The sequence below is a fragment of the Bubalus bubalis genome, chromosome 13 (genome assembly GCF_019923935.1).
Source record: "Bubalus bubalis isolate 160015118507 breed Murrah chromosome 13, NDDB_SH_1, whole genome shotgun sequence".
Taxonomy (NCBI): Eukaryota; Metazoa; Chordata; class Mammalia; order Artiodactyla; family Bovidae; genus Bubalus; species Bubalus bubalis.
In genome coordinates this window covers 35208058-35222058 of record NC_059169.1, presented here as the reverse complement: position 1 = coordinate 35222058, position 14001 = coordinate 35208058, and the positions used below count along the sequence as shown (strand labels likewise).

General features: G+C 39.7%; 1 long non-coding RNA gene across 1 annotated transcript; it reads left to right on the top strand.

Moving 5' to 3' along the window:
* The first annotated feature begins 1417 nt into the window (after positions 1-1417).
* On the top strand, positions 1418-12358 carry LOC102408308. The gene is made up of 3 exons (XR_329393.4): positions 1418-1633; positions 10624-10703; positions 12012-12358. It is a non-coding gene; the product is annotated as an uncharacterized LOC102408308 (long non-coding RNA).
* Positions 12359-14001: the final 1643 nt, after the last annotated feature.

Below are 14001 nucleotides of genomic sequence, written 5' to 3'. Positions count from 1 at the left end.
GTGACTTAACATGCATGCACGCAGGGCTAGTTCCCTGGTAGCGTTTCCTTTTTCAGGGTTTCCTGGCTACTCTTGCTGTTTATTTTTCTATATGAACTTCGGTATCAGGTTGTATATCTCCACAAGAGCTTACTAGTATTTAATCTTGTTAAATTAAGTCCCAAATTTAGGGTCTAAATATTTTAATATCTTAACTCATTCAATTTATAACTCATTCCAATTTATTGGAAGGGATATCCCTTCCAATTTTATTTCATCATAGATTTGATGAAATAAATCTCTAATCATACCCACTCCAATCATATCATGATCCATGCCACTTACCACTGTGTGATACAGTAGTGGGCCAAGACTACTCTTTTGTATTGATACATTAGACACGTCCTTCTCAGGTGACACTGACCAGCGAATCTTTTGAAAATGGGTGTTCAACTATTTTCTAATCCAAGCCATCCATTTAATCCGTATTTCCCCAAATGTTTCACAGCATTTGTCAAATGTTCTACTATGGTTCAAGCCACCCTTGATCTAAGCCATTTTCACTTTTTGCTCTAAAAACAAACATTAAAAAAGTCCTCTCTTTTAGGAAAATGTATGAAGCCAGAGGCCTAGAAGCAGTTGGCCTAACTGATTAATACATGTATTAGGCTGGCCAAAGAGTTTGTACAGGTTTTTTTCATAGGGTGTTATGGAAAAATTTGAATGAACTTTTTGGCCAATCCAACAAAAATTCAATTATAGTTCCAGTTTGGGAGAAAAAACTACCTTGAAGATAAGGAGTCTGTCTTAGGGAATACACTTATCCAAATACTTTGAATCCGAGACTTGTACGGTACTCTCTACTCCCCTACATGGCAGTAGAGACCAAGAGGTAGAAGTAGGAGCAGCTTCTCTTTCTGGTCTGCCTAATAATCCACTTACAGAATCTTTGCCTCCTGTGCTAGCAGTTTTGAGCTCCACTGGTTTGGGAGTCTTAGTGCTCAGGAAAGAATGATTCCACCAGAAGACAAAATAATGGTTCCATTGGACTGAAAGATAAGATTTCCACCTTGTCATTCAAAGGTGACAGGAAGAAAAAAAGGCACTCAACTGCCTGGTATAAGTGATCTCAATTCCTCAGGGGAAGCTGGGTTGCTACCACACATAGAGGCAAAGAATACTTTATCTGGGATCCAGGAAATTCCTGGAGGCTCATTACTTGATGGCTCAGATGGTAAAGAATCTGCCTGCAATGTGGGAGACCCAGGTTCGATCCCTGGGTTGGGGAGATCCCCTGGAGAAGAGAAAGGCTACCCACTCCAGTATTCTTGCCTGGAGAATTTGATGGATAGAGGACCCTATAGGGTACAGTGACCCCCAGGGGGTCACAAAAAGTCAGACATGACTTAGTGACTGAACAACAACAAAGGGAATATTAGACTTTGCCAGGAGGGGGCACTAGTGTGCCCCTCTAGGCAATACCCTCAGTAGGACACTTCCCTTCCTTTCCTTCCTAGCCTACTGTGCAGAGGAGCTCAGTCATATCTTGAGGCCATGATCTCCCTACCACATGCCTGAACAGCTCTGCTCTGACCTGCCTTCACCTTCTGGCAAATGATGTATCACTTCCAGGCCCTCACCACCTCCAGCAATGGTGAGCTCCTTCCACAGACCAGTGCCAGCCTGTACTCAGACCACTTCTTGGGCTGCATGGCAGGCTGTGTTACTATAGTAGCTGCTTTCTCTCTGAAAAGGCTCAAATCCTAGCCTGGGGTGGTGGCAGTCGGGGTAGGGGAAGATCTCTTGGTACTTAGTTCCTTTACTGTATGTTTTCACAGCTTACCGATATTAGCTTTATTTTTTTGCATCCGACATTGCTGGACTCCTTTTACTCAGTTTAGTAGACGACCACCTTCTATTATTGAACAATTCTTTATATTGAACTTTTCCTGTTTAAATAATTGGTGTGGTTTCTGTCTCATAACTAGACCCTGACTCATAAACACATTGAGAAGAAAATTATTTATTTTTTTCATCAAGTAAATTACCTTTTGCTCATTGGATTTACTAGGGTAGAAATAAATGTCCTAAAATAGATTACATTTTGTTTTACAGAGTACCTTCTGTTCTCTAAGCTCCTGTCCCCAAAATGAAGAGGTTGTACTATGGAACCTGATGTTATCTATTATGAAATACACAATAGGAACCTTTGTGCTTGACTAAGTGTTAAAGTTCTGTGAAGCATTGTTGTAAATAATTGCCTAGAGTCACTATATAATAGCTAGAGTGAAAATTGTTGATGGTTCATAAATTGTATCAGTTGGTACAAATGAGTCAGCAGCAAGTTCACCAAGTTTTCTCTTTTTAGGTCTTTTATTTTCAGCGCTATAAAAAGCTCATTGTAACTCTCAGTGGTTAGAAAAAAATGACATTCTCTGTAGCAGATTCTTTTAACAAAACAGTTTGTGACTGATCCCTGAAATCTAAAACGCAATGCAAAAACTGGGGGTAGCTTTTTTAAAGAAAAAACCTTTACTACCTAACAGTCAAGACAGAAACTGGGCCCTGAAATTAGGCTGAGTTCCCTACTCCTATTAAAGCAAGCTGATAACTCTAGCTGACATTCCAGGGAAGTGTTTCTGAAACTTTAATTGGTCCAGTGTCACCTGGTGGGCTTGTTAATACACAGATTGCTGGATCCCAGTTAGAGTTTCTGATTCAATACATCTGGGGCAAGAACTGGGGATCTGCACTTCTAACCCATTCTCATGTGTGGTAGAAGGGAGCGACAGAGGACGAGATGGTTGGACGGCATCATCAACTCAATGGACATGAGTTTGAGCAAGCTCCAGGAGATAGTGAAGGACAGGGAAGCCTGGCATGCTGCAGGCCAAGGGGTCCCAGAGAGTTGGACGTGACTGAGCAACCGAACAACTCAGGATTTACTTCCTGTTTTCTCCCATTATTAATCATATTTTTCTCCCTTTCCTCTGATTTAACCCCAAACTGTTCACACTTGCTGTTAGTATCCTGAGATTCATATTTTGGTACTATATTTTGCCTTCAATTCCTGTACTTCTTCATCTTTCTTGTTTAGTTGCTAGGTCGTGTCCCCATGGCCTGTAGCCTGTCAAGCTCCTCTGTCCGTGGGGTTTCCCAGGCAAGAATACTAGAGTGGGTTGCCATTTCCTTCTCTGGGGGATTTTCCCAACCCAGGGATCAAATCTGCATCTTCTGCATTGGCAGGCAGTTTCTTTATCACTGAGTCACCTGGGAAGCCCAACACTTAATCTAACATTTTTAAAACTTGGCACTTTTTTTTTTCTTTCTCTTTTTGTGTTCTTAATCACTGGGCTTTAACATCTCGTATTACCATAGCCTTCCCATTGCAGGTTAGGTTATACTAAATTCATTGCAGCCCTTCAGCCAGTGTCCCTCTTCTCTTTCCCTCCTCTCCCCTGCCCTTTTAAGCCCACAGACACATTTCTCTACTGCCAGTAATGAATGGTATTCATGGGATTTGGAGAGATGAGTTTAGGATGTATTGATCTTTTCAAGTTAATCCATGCTGGAAACTAGAAGGGCATGAAGCAATCTTTAATAATCCAATTTAAAATCTTCCTTGGGATCAACCATTTAAGAAATTTGTAGCATAATCCTCTTATCTCTTCTGAATGTGATGTAATCTGTATTTTACTCCTGCTCTGCATCCATCTTTCACAGTCCCTCAAGCACCACAAATACTTAGGCAAGGTCTTGTTCACATTTCTTGGCCTTTCTTACCCTGCCTTGTCTACCTGTACTGTTCTGTGCATCTCTGAGATTCATCTCATGCGTTGCCTTTTCTGGGAATCCTTCCTAAATGTCTCCTCCCATAGGTATAGCTAATCTGTAACTATTTATCACACAACTGATATGGAATTGACTTAAGTGAGGAGACTTTATTGCATGTAGATTGTGGACATGTTTGCAACCTCTCCTTTCATTGTAGGTTGCTATATTTTTTTTTTAACTAATATTCATTTCATGATTGTCCACCAAAAAATTTGTTCTCCCTGGAGAGAAAATATTAGAACAGCATAAAAAATGAGAAGTGTGCCTTCTTTATATCATTAGCACACCATTGGGTCTCACTTTGGGCCCATCCCACCAAACTCATATTTGTATCATGTAGGCAGCACCAGTTAAAAGCAGGGTTACGACATTTCCTCCATATTTAGACTTGATACCTGTTTCTGACCACCATGGTTTCTGATGTTTTTCCTCATTTCCTGTTGATGACATCATCTTCACCTCTTGGTCCTAATGATTTATATTACTCCTCTGATGACAACCAGAGAATCTTATCTGCCTGTCCATGTCCACTCTGAGTAAGCCCTGTTTCTGGGGTCATAGTCTAAAGGGATGACTCAGTCTTGTAGAACCTGGCTTTAAAGGGTAGTAAAAATACACACTCTGACATATATATCTTATACATTTTATTGTGTAACTTCCAGTGAAATATTTTCAGTAGAGAATACCAGATGACAGGAAGCTAGGGTGGTCTTTCTCAACTAGTTCTGTGAGCAAATTTGGCCATATTGCGCTAAGGCGTCCGCTGTGTGCAATGACAACTTCTCTCCTATGCATCTAGAGTGGTTCCAGTTATATAGCCATCTGGAGAGAATAGACATAATTGTCACTCATTTGTTCATGTTCTTTGAAACGTGAGCAAAGTGTGTTTCTTCTTGAGTCCTGCAAAGTACATGTGTTTGGGTGCTGGAGATGGTTTTGTGACTGTCCAGTATATAATCCTGCCACATCAGAGAAAGTCCCTTATTGGAGCAAAGGCAGATTAAAGCTTAAGCCTTAGGGTCCCTTGCTTGCATAAGTCCTCCTCGGGAAGGACCACAGAAAATATGAATTTGTTGGTTTTTACTTTGTCTTCAATAGTGTCTCCCAAACTGAATACATTTCAGATCTCATAAAACCAAGATTTGCTGCTGCTCTTCTTACTTAAATCACGCCCACGTGAAACTCCAGGGTAATTAAATTGTTGTTGTTGTTTAGTCTATAAGTCATGTCCAGCTCTTCTGTGACCCTATGGACTGTAGCCCACAGGCTCCTCTGTCCATGGGATCGCCCAGGCAAGAATACTGGAATGTGTTGCCATTTCCTTCTCCAGGGGATCTTCCCGACCCAGGGATCAAAAGGGCATCTACTGCACTGGCAGGCAGATTTTTTACCAGTGAGCCATCAGGGAAACCCTATAGTTAAATTATATGGTTTCTAAAACTGTCTTAAGCAAATGCTATTATGTGTGTCTCATCCAGGTTCTAGGTAGAGTTTTTACTGTGTCGTAGACACCATCTTACTCCTAGTACATAGGTTATATAAAAATGACTTGGGCTTATTAATGTCTTATTGGCACCATGCAACAATGACCAACTGGAAACATGCATGAAACATGCTGGAACCATGGCAGGCTTGGCTGGGACTCCCACATGCAGGTGCTAGCCCCTGGAGCTGGAACTTGGGCTTCTTTCTTTCTCTTTTCTCCTCCTCCCCTCCTTCCTTTCTTCTCTTCTTTTCTCTCTCTCTGCTTTTTCTTCCTTTTCTTTCTCTCTCATTTTTTTTTCCGTCTTGGTCAAATATAACAAAAAAAAAAAAAAAAGGAAGAAGGGAAGGTGTGGGGGAGGAAAGGAAGTAAGCAGAAAGGAAAAAAGAAACAGCTTGCTATGTATGGTATTTAAAATATAATCTCAGTTTATTCTTTAGACATAGTTCTACCATTTGACACTGTCCATGAGTGAGTGTGAGCTAAGTCGCTTCAGTTGTATCTGTTTGCAACCCCGTGGACTGTAGCCTACCAGGCTTCTCTGTCCATGGGACTCTCCAGGCAAGAATACTGGAATGGGTTGCCATGTCCTCCTCCAGAGGATCTTCCCGATTCAAGGACTGAACCTGCATCTCTTATGTCTCCTGCCTTGGCTGGTGGATTCTTTACTACTAGTGCCACCTGGGAAGCCTATTCCAGAGTTATATGCTTTTTTTCCCACTATATAGACTTATATACACATGCATATGTGCGTGTAATATCACATATATATATATATTTATACACAAAAATTTTATATATATAAATAAATATATACAGATACAATTTAAATGTGAAATTACAAAAAAAATTCAGTGTGAATCTTATTTTTTCTTTTGATATCTCCCCTTTCACCCACTCATGAGTATACTAAACCAATAACACTACAGTGCGCCTCATCTACTCACTGTGATTACCAGGACCATTTGAATTATATGGTGAGAAATATTTCTGGAGTTTTAAACCCTCTTGAACTATATTGGAGCCTTATACTCTTTCCTCTGAATTGCTTAAAATATAGTTTTTTAAATTTAGGAGACTTGCTCTAAATTAGATTTTAAACTACCTAAAATTAGCTTGTGTCCAGCCTTTTTCTCCAGACCTACGACAAACTCTAAAATAACAAAATGTAAGCTCCTTAACACTCTCCTACATCATCTTCTGCCATTCCCACCTTCACACCTTATGTTCCAACAAAATTGAGCTGCTTAAAATTCTCTAATCCTGTTGGCTCCAGGGCTGGTGATGGGAGTTAAGTACATACACAAAGATGTTTTCTATGGCCCATTCACTAGGGTTTCTCCACTTTATGGGAGGTTAAAATGCTAAAAAGTATGCCAAGAGCTCTAACAGAAAATGTTAGCCAGTAAGTTTTTTCAAAGGTGAGGATATTTACTTATGATAACAGTTTTAAAGTGTAACAATAAAATAAAACAAAGATACTGGGGTTAAGATATCTTTTTTTAAAAAAAATCACTTGAGATTGCCGTATAATGTACAAATTGAATGTTGGAATTTTGCTTGCACTGGTAATCTTTGTCATTCTAGGAGAGATACTGTAAATAAAGTTTTGAATAAACAGACCCTTAATAGAATGCCTAAGATTGCAGTTCTATATTTTATTTTGGACAATTACTGATAGCATTTAATGGGAAAATATAGTCCACAGTCCCACAGGAAATAAGATCCTCCTGCTCTTTTTCCCCCAATGAAAATAAAACATTTTATCTAGGAAGCAGAAGAGAAAGCCAATTTTATATAAATGGTATGCAAAACATAGTTATTGATTTTAGACTTCATTATACCAGTGTTCAAATAAATAAGAGCCCTACAAGAGAAATGACCAAAAAATAATAAAATAAAATAAAAACAGGGATTATTCTTGTTGCTCTAAAAGGTCATTAGAGAGAAAAGAGGATGAGTCACAAACCACCTCAGCAGAGCTGAAAATTGGGGCAATTCCCCAGAACTCTGTGTGTGGAGAAGTGGGGGCGGAGTGTGTTACTACTTAGAAAACAAGCACCTAGCAACAGCTAGGCAGTGACTCAGGACAGTGACTCTGAGAGAGAGGAAATGGCGCAGCCACTGCTGAGACAGGTCTAAAATCTGGGTCTGTAAATCAGTACATGCCAGCTTCTACTGCCTTCAAAAGAAAGGGCTGGACTGCTTCTCCCTTCTTCTTCAACAACGTTCCAGTTGCCCCTGTTTTCATATCACATGCAATTCCACCTCTAAAGAAATGTGGGCCAACCAGCTGAAGGGAGGGGTGAAGCTGTGATATTTGTCCTCACCCAAACTGTTGTAGAACTTCATGAAGGGAAGTTAATACAGTTGGATCCTTTTGGGGGTAAACAAAAGAGAGAGAGACGAATCTGAGGCTCATTCGACAGCTGGAGAAGGTGCATAGATTTTGGCTACTTGATCGGTCTTTCAGAAAAGATTTAAAAAACAAACAAACAAAAAAAAATGAAAAGAACTGCAAAGTGTAAGTTTAGCTCAGTAAAGAGAAAGAGTCATAAACAAAGAAACTGAGGGAAGTAATTCTGTGTGATAAAGTTTGTGGATATCAATTATTACTGTGCATAGTATCAAAACAGAAAAAGCTGAGCAAGTATCTATCATCTCTAAAGCAGCCCAAGTTACTTCTGAACCTGTAGCCAGAGAATTAGAAGACAAAAATAAAGTTTAAATTGATCTTTTAGTATGGGTGAGAGCTTAATACACTCAAAATAAGAAAGTTGTCTGGTTAAAAATCATTCTTGGTCCCTTAGATTGTCCAATATCTGCTGTAACCTAAACCACACTCTTCAGTTGTATCTGAATTTTAAAAATGTTGCTCCATTAGCTAAATAAGGACAGTCCTGAACCCACTTTGAGAAGCAGGAATTCTGATACTACCTCATTCCTGGTGACCTTAGCAAGTGTGTTACTACCTTTCTTCTTCATATTTCTCCAATGAAGGCTACCAACCATCCCTTCCTGACCTGATGCCCAAATATAAACAGCCTAGTGCATACTTAACCTCCCCCTAAATATAGCATCTCTAAAAAACAAAAACAGGATGAAATGAAAAGTGGCGAAGAAGAGCTCTTAGAAATTTAACTATACGGTAGATAAAATCTTTGATAGAAGAGATGAACGATGAATTTAAGAAAATCTACCAGAAAAAAAAAGACAAAATATCAAAGAAAAAAAACCTTCGTTAAAAAAATGTAATAGATCATAAGGATCAATCTAGGAGAATATCTGAAGAAAGAGGAGTTCAAGAAAAAGAAAACAAGCAAGTTTCCCAGAATTTAGGCCATGAGTCTTCAGATTGAAAGTATCCTGTTGAATATCAGCAACATAAATGAAGAAAGATCCAAACCAAGGCATATAGTCATAAAATTTCAGAACACCAGGCATGAAGGAATCATGAAAGTGTCTTTTTTTTTTTTTAAGTGTCTTTACATGCAAGAGAATTAGAACCTTATGGCATCAGACTTGTTAGCAGCTATCGAGCATCCTAAGGACAAGGAAGCCATTCTTCAAACATTTGTGAGACAGTGATTTCCACCCAGACAAACTGATTATCAAGTATGAGGGTAGATGGGTTCCCCAGTGGCTCATTGGTAAAGAATCCGCCTGTAATGCAGGAGATGCAAGAGACCCAGGAGACACAGGTATGATCCTGGGTTGGGACGATACCCTGGAAGAGGGCATGGCAACCCACTCCAGTATTCTTGCCTGGCGAATCCCATGGACAGAGGAGTCTGGTGGGCTACAGTCCATGGCATCACAAAGAGTCAGACACAACTAAGCGACTGAGCATGAGCACAGTGAGCGTAGATAAAGACATTTGCAGATACCTGAGAATTCAAACATGTAACTTGTAGGAAACTACTGGAGAAGGTACTTCAACATGAAGGAGTACCCAGGACAACAAACTTCAGGGGCTACAGGAAGGAAGGGAGCCAATACAAGTAGGAGACAAAGGAACTGGCCAATAGCAAAAGGTCACCCTGTACGACAGCTGTGTAACATCAGTTCAGTTCGGTTCAGTCACTCACTCGTGTCCGACTCTTTGAGACCCCATGGACTGCAGCACACCAGGCCTTCCTGTCCATCACCAGCTCCCGGAGTTCACTCAAACTCATGTCCATCGAGTCAGTGATGCCATCCAACCCTCTCATACCCAACAATAAATCAAGATTAGAGCAAGAGGATGGGGGAGCCTCCAGGGAAAAAAATAGAAATAAAATATTATCTGAGGGCTTCTGTCATGGCCCAGTGGTTAAGAATCTGCCTTGCAATGCAGGGAACACTGGTTTGATCCCCAGCCCAGAAAGATCCCACGTGTCTTGAAGCAACCAAGCCCTTGAGCCATAACTACTGAGCCTGGGGACCCTAGAATCCACACTCTGCAGCAAGAGAAACCACTGCAGTGAGAAGCCCACTGCAACTGGAGACTAGCCCCTGCTTGCAGCAACTGGAAAAAGCTCATGTGCAGCAGTAAAGACCCAGCACAGCCATAAATAAATAAATAAAAATTTTTTTTTAAAAATAAACATTATCTTACATGTTTGAGTACTCGAAAAATACTGATATTTGAGAGATAAGGTGGACAATGTATCAAAGACTCTTGAGACATTAAGAAGTTACCAATATTAATGTAAATAAATGAAAAAATAAGGCAAATATTAATGCTGGGGAAAACGGTGTTTAACAGGAAAAAAACATGATTCTGAAGTGTCAACACTGACATAGTCATAAAAATATAAACACTGAATATCGATTTAACTTAAAATTGTGGTATAACTACATTGGGAGAGTGGCAGATGTAAGGGAAGTAGGATTGGTGGTATAAGAGATGTAAATCCCCATTTACCATAGCAGGATATTAATAAATAAACTTGAACTTGATAAATGAGACATACCAGTATAAGTGGATTATTTACAAACATGGAGGTAAATACCAGAAAAAAGTGTAAGTATTGAAAAGAATTTCATCTGGGGAATAAAATGGAGATGGGTTAGGGGTTATAGTAAGAGACTGTATTTTTAATTGGCTATTACTTTACTAAAATTTATTCCTCTCTTTCTCTCCTCCTCCCTCTCCTGGCCCGTTGGCTTCCTTTCTTTCTTCCTTCTCCTCTTTGTCTCTCACACACACATACATACACACATCTATGAATTAAGAGTTTGTGTGTCCAAGCGCAACTTGACACTTGAAAAGAAAGGAAACCAAGAACAAAGACTGATTTCCAATTCTATCATACCTTAGCTTATACGGTTTATTGCCTTGACAGCTGAAAAACCTTGAATGGAGATGAGAAGATTAAAGTCCAAGACACTGGCAGCTCTCTGGGACATTGCTCATTGGGTTCAGGTTAGTTCATGACTAGAACTGGGGCTGTTGGGGTGATTTTGGGGGTGCTTTGGGTGGGAGATCATAAATTAGGGTGCTTGGAGCAGCACACAACCAGTTTTGATCTGAGTTCATATAGTGTCCATGTGCAAGTTATTATAAAATACTCTTTCTCAAGACATTTATTGCCACATGCCAAAAAAAATCATAGTAATGAATATATGTCAGTGATGACTATGGACATGAACAGAGCTCTCTGGTATTGCATAATCCTGCAACAGCCCTACTGATAATTAGAGGTAAGGAAAGGATGGATGAGGATTGTGAGGGCTCTGAAGGAAAACCTTCCCTGTTTCATCATTTCCTTACGATAATTAAACAAATGTATGGAAATGTTTGGTAGATTCTTTCCCCCTAAACCAAGGAGCTGTAAAGACGAAAAGATGTAATTCATTTCTATTAAATTAAATCAGCTTCTATTAAAGAGCAAAGCTCAAGATAAACATTCAATAATAACAATAAATAAATAACTGACCTGTTGAAAATTATAAAATCTTCTTCACTTTCTGTTACCTGGATTGCATTCCTTTCACCTTTGGGAAATGTAGAGCTAGAGATCTCTTGTCAGCCTGTCTCAGGTTGAGTACTAGCAGCTTTACTTTCTAGTTCCTAATCTTAGGCAAGTTACTTAACATTTCTGAGCTCAGTTTCTTCATATGAAGAATGGAGTATATATGATACTCCACAGAGTTCTTATAGGATTAGATGAAATAATGTATAGTAAGTATTCTAGAAACTGGCACATAGCAAGCACTCGATGAGTTTTACAGTTATTACTAATCCAGACAATTTGTTATTGTTGTTTAGTTGCTAAGCGGTATCCAACTCTTTTGTGATCCCATGGACTGTAGGCCAACAGTCTCCTCTGTTAATGGGGTTTCATCACCTTTAGTCATATTCTTATATAACAGTTGTATCAGATGGGATTAACATTTGGCAGCTAGTAACAACCAACAAAAATAACAAATTCTTTTTTAAAAAAATTATTTTTGGTTCCGCTGAAGCTTCATTGCTGTGTTTGGGCAGAAGCTACTCTCTAGCTGTGATCCCTGGGCTTCTCACTGCTGCAGCAACTCTTGTTGCAGAGCCAGGGCTCCAGGCCCACAGGCTCAGTGGTTGTGGTGCAATGGCTTAGTTGCTCCACGGCATGTGGAATTTTCTTGGACCAGGAATAGAACCTGTATCCTTTGCATTAACAGGCAGATTCTTAACCATTGGACCACCAGAGAAGTCCAAAAATATCAAATCCTTTAACTGCTTTTCTCTTAGGTAAAAGAACTTTGAGGATGGATACTTGAGATGTCATAGGGGAATGCCAGAGTCATCCAAGACCCAGCTTGTTCCTATATTCCTACTCTGCCTTTTGTAGCCGGCTTCCATCTTCAAGGTTTTCTCATGGTCCAAGATGGCTGCTGAAGCTCTGGCCACCATGTCTGAGTTCCAGACAGGAAGCAAAAGAAAGAAGAGAAAGTAAGAAGGGTGCAAGCAAGCTGACTGTTCCTCTATTAAGGATCCTTTCTGAATTCCATGTCTGGCTGTGTTGGGGGCTGTGAAAGGACTTCTTTAGTTGGTCATATTGCTACTTGGAATAAAATCAAAGTTTTGTTATTAAGTCAGATGAGGAGAATGGGTATTGGTTTGGCAGCTAGCTTCTTCGACAACTGTAAACCAGGACCTTAACATTGCCATCATAATGAAGGTTTAATTGATCTAAACATGACTCCAAAATTATGCTGTCTTCATTTTGCCCTGAGTAAATGCAAGTTTCCTTGAACTTGAGGTTAATTTACTTCAAGGTACAAAACTAAGATTTTTGAGCTCTGAAAGTAAGACAGGTAGCCAGTCATTTTTATTCTGCATTTGGTACACAAATATATATATACATACACACACACGTATGTATGTATTTTGTCATCCTGTATTATTCGTGAATCACAGTTCAGTTCAGTTCAGTCGCTCAGTCGTGTCCAACTCTTTGCGACCCCATGAATTGCAGCACGCCAGGCCTCCCTGTCCATCACCAACTCCCAGAGTTCACTCAAAGTCACATCCGTTGAGTCGGTGATGCCATCCAGCCATCTCATCCTCTGTCATCCCCTTTTCCTCCTGCCCCCAATCCCTCCTAGCATCAGAGTCTTTTCCAATGAGTCAACTCTTCGCATGAGGTGGCCAAAGTACTAGAGTTTCAGCTTTAGCATCAGTCCTTCCAAAGAACCCCCAGGGCTGATCTCCTTTAGAATGGACTGGTTGGATATACTTTAGAATGGACTGGTTGTTATCTCCTTGCAGTCCAAGGGACTCTCAAGAGTCTTCTCCAACACCACAGTTCAAAAGCATCAATTCTTCGGCTCTCAGCTTTCTTCACAGTCCAACTCTCACATCCATACATGACCACTGGAAAAACCATAGTGAATCACAGGATATCTCCAAATTGATATATAAGGGATGAAGTCAACCTATATTTAAGGATCAACTCTTTCCTTGGCCCAATCATTTAAAAATGGCACAACTAATTAACATGGAAATAAATATAATTTTACAATTGACATACTTTTTCAGTAAGAATGTCCTAAGAACAGTAGGAAAGTTCTTATGACATCACAAAATGTATTATGGAATAATACATAAAAATGTAACTTTCTTCTTATAAATTCTTACTTTTTATATAAAAGAGAATTTATGTAATGATGATAACGTTTTTGGAAGAGAAAAATTATAATTCTCCTATGAGAATCAAAGTTTCATAATCAACATGGAGACGTCACTGGCTTAAAGGCATCTACCGTGGTCAAGGTAGATCCTGCTTGGCCTGGGATATTTCCAGGGTTAAAATGGAAAATCCAGGACTTCCCTGATTGTCCAGTGGCTAAGATTCCACACTCCCAATGCAGGGGGCCCAGGTTCAATCCCTGGTCAGGGAATTGGATCCCACATGCCACAGCTAAGAGTCTGCATGCCGCAACAAAGACCCAGTGCGGCCAAGTAAATAAATAAAAATAAATATATATTAAAGAAAGGAAAATCCTCAATCCTGGAAAACTGCACTTCTGGGCAAAGCTGGACAGTTGGTTACCCTACTTTTAGCTACTGTCAGGGTAGCTAGTTTAGGGTAGCATAAAATAAATAATTTTAGGGTAGCATAAAAAAAATAAATGATTAATTTTTTTCAAATTTGGATAACAGAAACCTAACAGATGATTCACTTGTTAGGAAATACTGATTCCCAGAGTTAGAGATAAAGGGGGATGTTTCTGGAAAT